The sequence below is a fragment of the Carlito syrichta genome, unplaced genomic scaffold (genome assembly GCF_000164805.1).
Source record: "Carlito syrichta isolate Samal-C Ts95f unplaced genomic scaffold, Tarsius_syrichta-2.0.1 Scaffold307134, whole genome shotgun sequence".
Lineage (NCBI taxonomy): Eukaryota > Metazoa > Chordata > Mammalia > Primates > Tarsiidae > Carlito > Carlito syrichta.
In genome coordinates this window covers 530,575-536,131 of record NW_007251230.1, presented here as the reverse complement: position 1 = coordinate 536,131, position 5,557 = coordinate 530,575, and the positions used below count along the sequence as shown (strand labels likewise).

Sequence of the window (5,557 nt, the reverse complement as noted above, 5' to 3'; positions counted from 1 at the left end):
CAGGTCTCGAACCCGCAGTCTCAGGCAATCCACTCACCTCAGCCTCCCAAAGGCGCGGGATTACAGGCTGAGCCACCGAGCCCAGCTTTCTTCTCATATTAATCTATTAATTCAATGTAGTTTCACTGTAAATACTGATGTGTGTGTGTGTGTGTGTGTGTGTGTGTGTGTGTGTATGATTTGTTAGGTGAATGTTTAAATGGAAGAGTAGATATCAATAATTTTCAAGACAAATTTGAAAAACAATAAGAGATTTGTCCTGAACATCAATATTTAATATGAAGTTTTAGTAATCATAGCAGTGTGACACTGGCATAAGTTATAAGTATAGACTAATGGAACAGAAAATTCATCTATCTATGATCATGTGGTGGCTAAAATGATATAGTTTCTCTCTTTTTTTTTCTTTTGAGTTGGAGTCTCACTCTGTTGCCCAAGCTGGAGTGCAGTGGCATGCTCACGGCCACCACAGCCTTGACCTGCTGGGCTCAGGCAATCCTTCTACCTTAGCCTTTCAAGTAGCTGGAACTATTGGCACACGCCACCATGCTCTGTATATGACAGAGGTGACATTATAAATCAGTGGGATGAAATAGTCAATAAATAGTGCTGAAACAATGGCTAACTGCATATAAAAACTATAAATCCTTACCTCAGCTGTACACAAACTACATTCCAGGATTAAAGTCTGCATTTGAGAAGTAAAACTTTACAAGTTTTAGAAAAAAATATATAGGATGTGGCTTTTGATCTCAAGCGGGATATCTTATGAGACAAAAGGGCAAACACCCCAAAATAAAGTACAGTTGTCCCCTCTTATTCTCAGGTGATATATTTCAAGACCTTCAGTGGGTGCCTGAAACCACAAATAGTACTATACCCTGTATAATATCATCTATCTATATATATGTCTTTATTTTTGTAGAGATGAAGTCTTGCTATGTTGCCCAGGCTGGTCTCAGACTCCTGGGCTCAAGCAGTCCTTCTGCCTTGGCCTCCCAAAGTATTGGGTTTACAGGTGTGAGCTACTGCACCTGGCATTATGTGTTTTCTGACCTGATAACTGAAACGGCTACTAAGTGATGGGTGGGTAGTGTTTACAGAATGGCATTCAATTTAAAATTTATGAGTGGTTTATTTCTGGAATTTTCCATTTAATATTTTTGGACCACAGGTAGCTGAAATAATAAAAAACAAAAATCACAGCTAAGGGGGACTATTGTAATTGCCATATGTGTGTTACCTAAGAAATACTTCTTAAATATATTTGGTATATTTGACTAAGCGTCTTTTAAAAAAGATATTCAAAATGTAGTGGATAAAATGATATACATTTATTTCTCTTTCTCTCTCTCTTCTTCTTCTTTTTTTTTTTTTTTTTTTGAGTTGGAGTCTTACTCTTATGCCCAGGCTGGAGTGCAGTGGCAGGATCATGGCCACCGTAGCCTCGACCTGCTGGGCTCAGGCACTCCTTCCGCCTTAGCCTTCCAAGTAGCTGGGACTGCACGTGCCACCACGCCTAGCTAATTTTTTGATTTATTGTACAGAGGAGGTCTCGCCAAATTTGCCAGGCTGGTCTCGAACGCCTGGACTCAGGCAATCCTCTCGCCTCAGTCTATTTCTTTTTCTTTTTTTTTTTTTTTTTGAGTTGGAGTCTCACTCTGTCACTTGGATTGGAGTGCAATGGCCGCTCCCGGCCACTGCAGCCTCGCCTGCTGGGCTCTGGCGATCCTTTCGCCTCAACCTTCCGAGTAGCCAGAATTACAGGCACATGCTACCACACCCGGCTGATTTTTTGATTTATTGTAGAGATGAAGTCTTGCTGCCCAGGCGCATCTCGATCCCGTGGGCTCAGGCAATCCACTCACCTCAGCCTCCCAAAGCCACGGGATTACAGGCTGAGCCACCGAGCCCGGTTTATTTCTCATTTAATTAATAGTTGAGGATAGGTAGATGAACTTTGCCCCCAAAAGCCATTCTAGAGACTCAAACTAGTTGGGTAGCTCTGTTATCCTCAACATGTAGCTTGCAAGATTTTTCTACATTGCAACTTCTAACATAGCAGTGTAAAGGAAGGTAAAAAGACAGTGATTGAATACATGCTTAACATTTGAAGACCTATACCCAGAAGTAGTACTTCCAGGTACATTCCATTGTTGGCAACTTTGAAGCAAAATACCATGCCCAGCTCTGACTTTTTTTTTTTACATAAATTAAGCAATTTATTATAGGCTAGTGATGTCTCAAATGGTGAAGCTTCTACTGGTCTTTCAATTCCTTCAGTCTTCTGATGGCAGACTTTACCGTGACTGCAGAAGTGGTATTGTAGGTCCAGGCTCCACCAGCTACAGTTTTCATGCAGGAGCCACAGTGCCAGATGCCCACAGTGCGTCTCTTCATTTTGCCACAGAAGGAGCAAGTGTACTTGGTGTGCTGGCTGATCACGATCTTCTTCACCATCCTCTTGAGCGAGGCCCCATAGCAGTCCCGTATTTACCAAGGATTCTAACCTTCTTGGTGCATTTGGCCATCGCAGCCACCAAGCAGTTCCGAGCTCAGAGAGGACCCAGCTCCCAATATTATTATGGAAAAGGGAGGATTGAGTTTGGTGGGCAACTAGCAGTTTCTCTGTAACTACATTAAAATAAAAAAATTCTTCATAATAAAAGACACCATCAAAAATTGAATAATCAAATCAAACAGTGGGAAAAATTATTTTGAAAACATATTGGTATCAAGAATATGTATACAGTTGGCCGGACACCGTGGCTCAAGCCTATATTTCCAGTACTTTGGGAGACTGAGGTGAGAGGATTGCCTGAGTTCAGGGGTTCGAGACCAGCCTGAGCAACTTGGCGAGACCTCATCTCTATAATAAATCAAAAAATTAGCTGAGAGTGGTAGCACACACCTGTAGTTCCAGCTTCTTGGAAGGCTGAGATGGAAGGATCACCTGAGCCCAGCAGGTTTAGACTGCAGTGGTGCTTGAATAATTAATGACAATTATACTTGGTAGTAATCAGGGAAATGAAAATTAAGACAACTGGAGATACACCCATCAGATTGGTTTAAAAAATAATATATTTGATAGCCTGAGTTGTTGGAGAACATGTGGGGAAGTTGGAACTCTTTGTCAGTGTTGATGGGAGAGCAAGTTGGAATAACTCTGGAATTTTCAAAGACATTTGGAAGTACATAAAATAGCAGCAATTACTAGTTGCTTACCATAATACCAGTATCTGCTATAGTATCTGCAGCGGATGAGTTCGTAGATGCCATTAAGAAAATCATTGAAGCCGGACTCTGTGGCTCAGCCATAATCCCGTGCCTTTGGGAGGCTGAGGTGAGTGGATTGCCTGAGCCCGCGGGTTCGAGACCCGCCTGGGCAACTTGGTGAGACCTCATTTCTACAATAAATCAAAACAATTAGCTGGGTGTGGTAGCGCGCGCCTGTAATTCCAGCTACTCAGAATGCTGAGGCGGAAGGATCACCAGAGCCCAGTGGGTAGAGGCTGCAGTGGCCGGGAGTGGCCACTGCACTCCAGTCTGGGCGACAGAGTGAGACCCCAACTCAAAAAAAGAAAAAGAAAATCATTGAGGAGAAGAAACTACCCTATTCTCGGGGGAAAAGATGATACAAAGGACACTTATTAGGAAGAGAAGCAAGCCCCAGGATTTAAGGTTGGAATGAACAGGCTAACCCTACTATTTTGTGCAGATGTCAGATTTATGATCAGTGCTGCCCTTATTTCTAAAGCTGTTAACCCCTGAGGCTTGAAGGGAAAACATCAACACTAGCTGCCAGTCTTTGGGTTGTACAGCAAAAATACCTGGACAATGAGAATGCTTTCTCTTGATTGTTTCAATCAATGCTTTGTACCTGAAGCCAGGAAGTACCCTTCAAGTAAGAGACTGCCCCCTTTCGATAATGGACAATACCCAGACTACTCAGAACCCAATGAGTTCAACTCCAAAGATGATGGAGTGGCCTACTTGCCCCCAAACACAGCATCTCTAATTCAGTCTCTAGATTAGGAGGTCATAAGGACCTTTAAGGTTCATTGCACATGGTACTCTATGGAAAGGATTGTCAGCACCATTGAAGATCTGAAAGAACATAATGAAAGCTTGGAAGAATTACACCATTGAAGATATAATCATTGTTACAAAAAAACTATGAAAGCCATCACACCCAAAACAACACATTTCTGCTGGAGAAAGCCGTGTCCAGATGTTGAGCATGATTCCACAGAGTTTATGACAGGACCAATCGAGGAAATCATAAAAGAGATAGTGGATATGGCAAAAAAAAAAAAAAAAAAAGGTGGGAGGAGAAGTGAAAGTGTTTCAAGATATGAATCTTGGTAAAATTCAAGATCACACCAGAGGAATTAACTGAAGAGGACTGAATGGAGACAAGTGCTTCTGAACCAGTGCCAGATGATGAGGAAGACGTGGAAGAACCAATGCCAGAAAACAGGTTGACTTTAGACCATCTGGCAGAAAAGTTCTGATAATTCAAGCCTGTTTTTGACTTGTTTTACAATATGGACCCTTCTACGATATGGGCACTGAAATGCAAGCAAATGGTGGAAGAAGGATTGGTACTGTGTAGAAACATTTTTAGAGCAGTGAAAAAGCAAAAAACAAAACCCAGACAGAAATGATGATGAATTTCCGTAAAGTTAAACCAAGTGTGCCTGCCTCGCCTACCTTCCATTCCACCTCTTCCACCTCTGCCACCCCTGAGACAGCAAACAGCTCAGGCTGGGCTTGGTGGCTCAGCCTATAATCCCAGCACTTTGGGAAGCTGAAGTGAATGGATTGCCTGAGCTTGCGGGTTCGAGACCAGCCCGGGCAACTTGGCAAGACCTTATCTTTACAATAAATAAATAAAAAATTAGCTGAGCATGTTAGCGCGCGTTTGTAGTTCCAGCTACTTGGAAGGCTGGGTGGAAGGATCGCTGGAGCTCAGCAGGTCAACACTGGGGTGGCCGTGAGTGGCCACTGCACTCCAGTCTGGGTGACAGAGTGAAACTCCAACTCAAAAAAAAAAAAATTTTTTTTGGTTGAGACAAGGTTTCACTATGTTGCTCAGGTTGGTCCTGAACTCCGAGGCTCAAGCAATCCAAAGTGCTGGGATTATACCACGCCCTTGTAATGATTTTTTTTTTTTTTTTGAAACAGTGTCTCACTCTGCCACCTAGGCTGGAGTGCAGTGACGCAGTCATAGCTCACCACAACCTCGACCTTCCATCTCAGCCTCCCAAGTAGCTGGGACTACAGGTGCATGCCACCATGCCCAGCCAATTTTTGTATTTTTTTGTTAGAGACAAGGTCTTGCTATGTTGCCCAGTCTGGTCCTCAGCCTCCCAATGTGCTGGGACTATAGGCATGAACCACTGTGCCTGGCTCTTTTATGATTTTCTTTTCTTTTTTTTTTGAGTTGGAGTCTCACTCTGTCGCCAAGACTGGAGTGCATTGGCACGTTCCCGGCCACCACAGCCTCAACCTGTTGGGCTCTGGCGATCCTTCCACCTCAGCCTTCCAAGTAGCC

At 43.2% G+C, this 5,557-nt stretch overlaps 1 pseudogene across 1 annotated transcript; it reads right to left on the bottom strand.

Annotated features, from left to right (window-relative positions):
• Nucleotides 1-2,195: 2,195 nt before the first annotated feature.
• On the bottom strand, nt 2,196-2,531 carry LOC103266294 (annotated as a pseudogene). Its single transcript, XR_504694.1, has one exon. The product of XR_504694.1 is annotated as a putative 60S ribosomal protein L37a (transcript).
• Between the last annotated feature and the right edge of the window lie 3,026 nt (nt 2,532-5,557).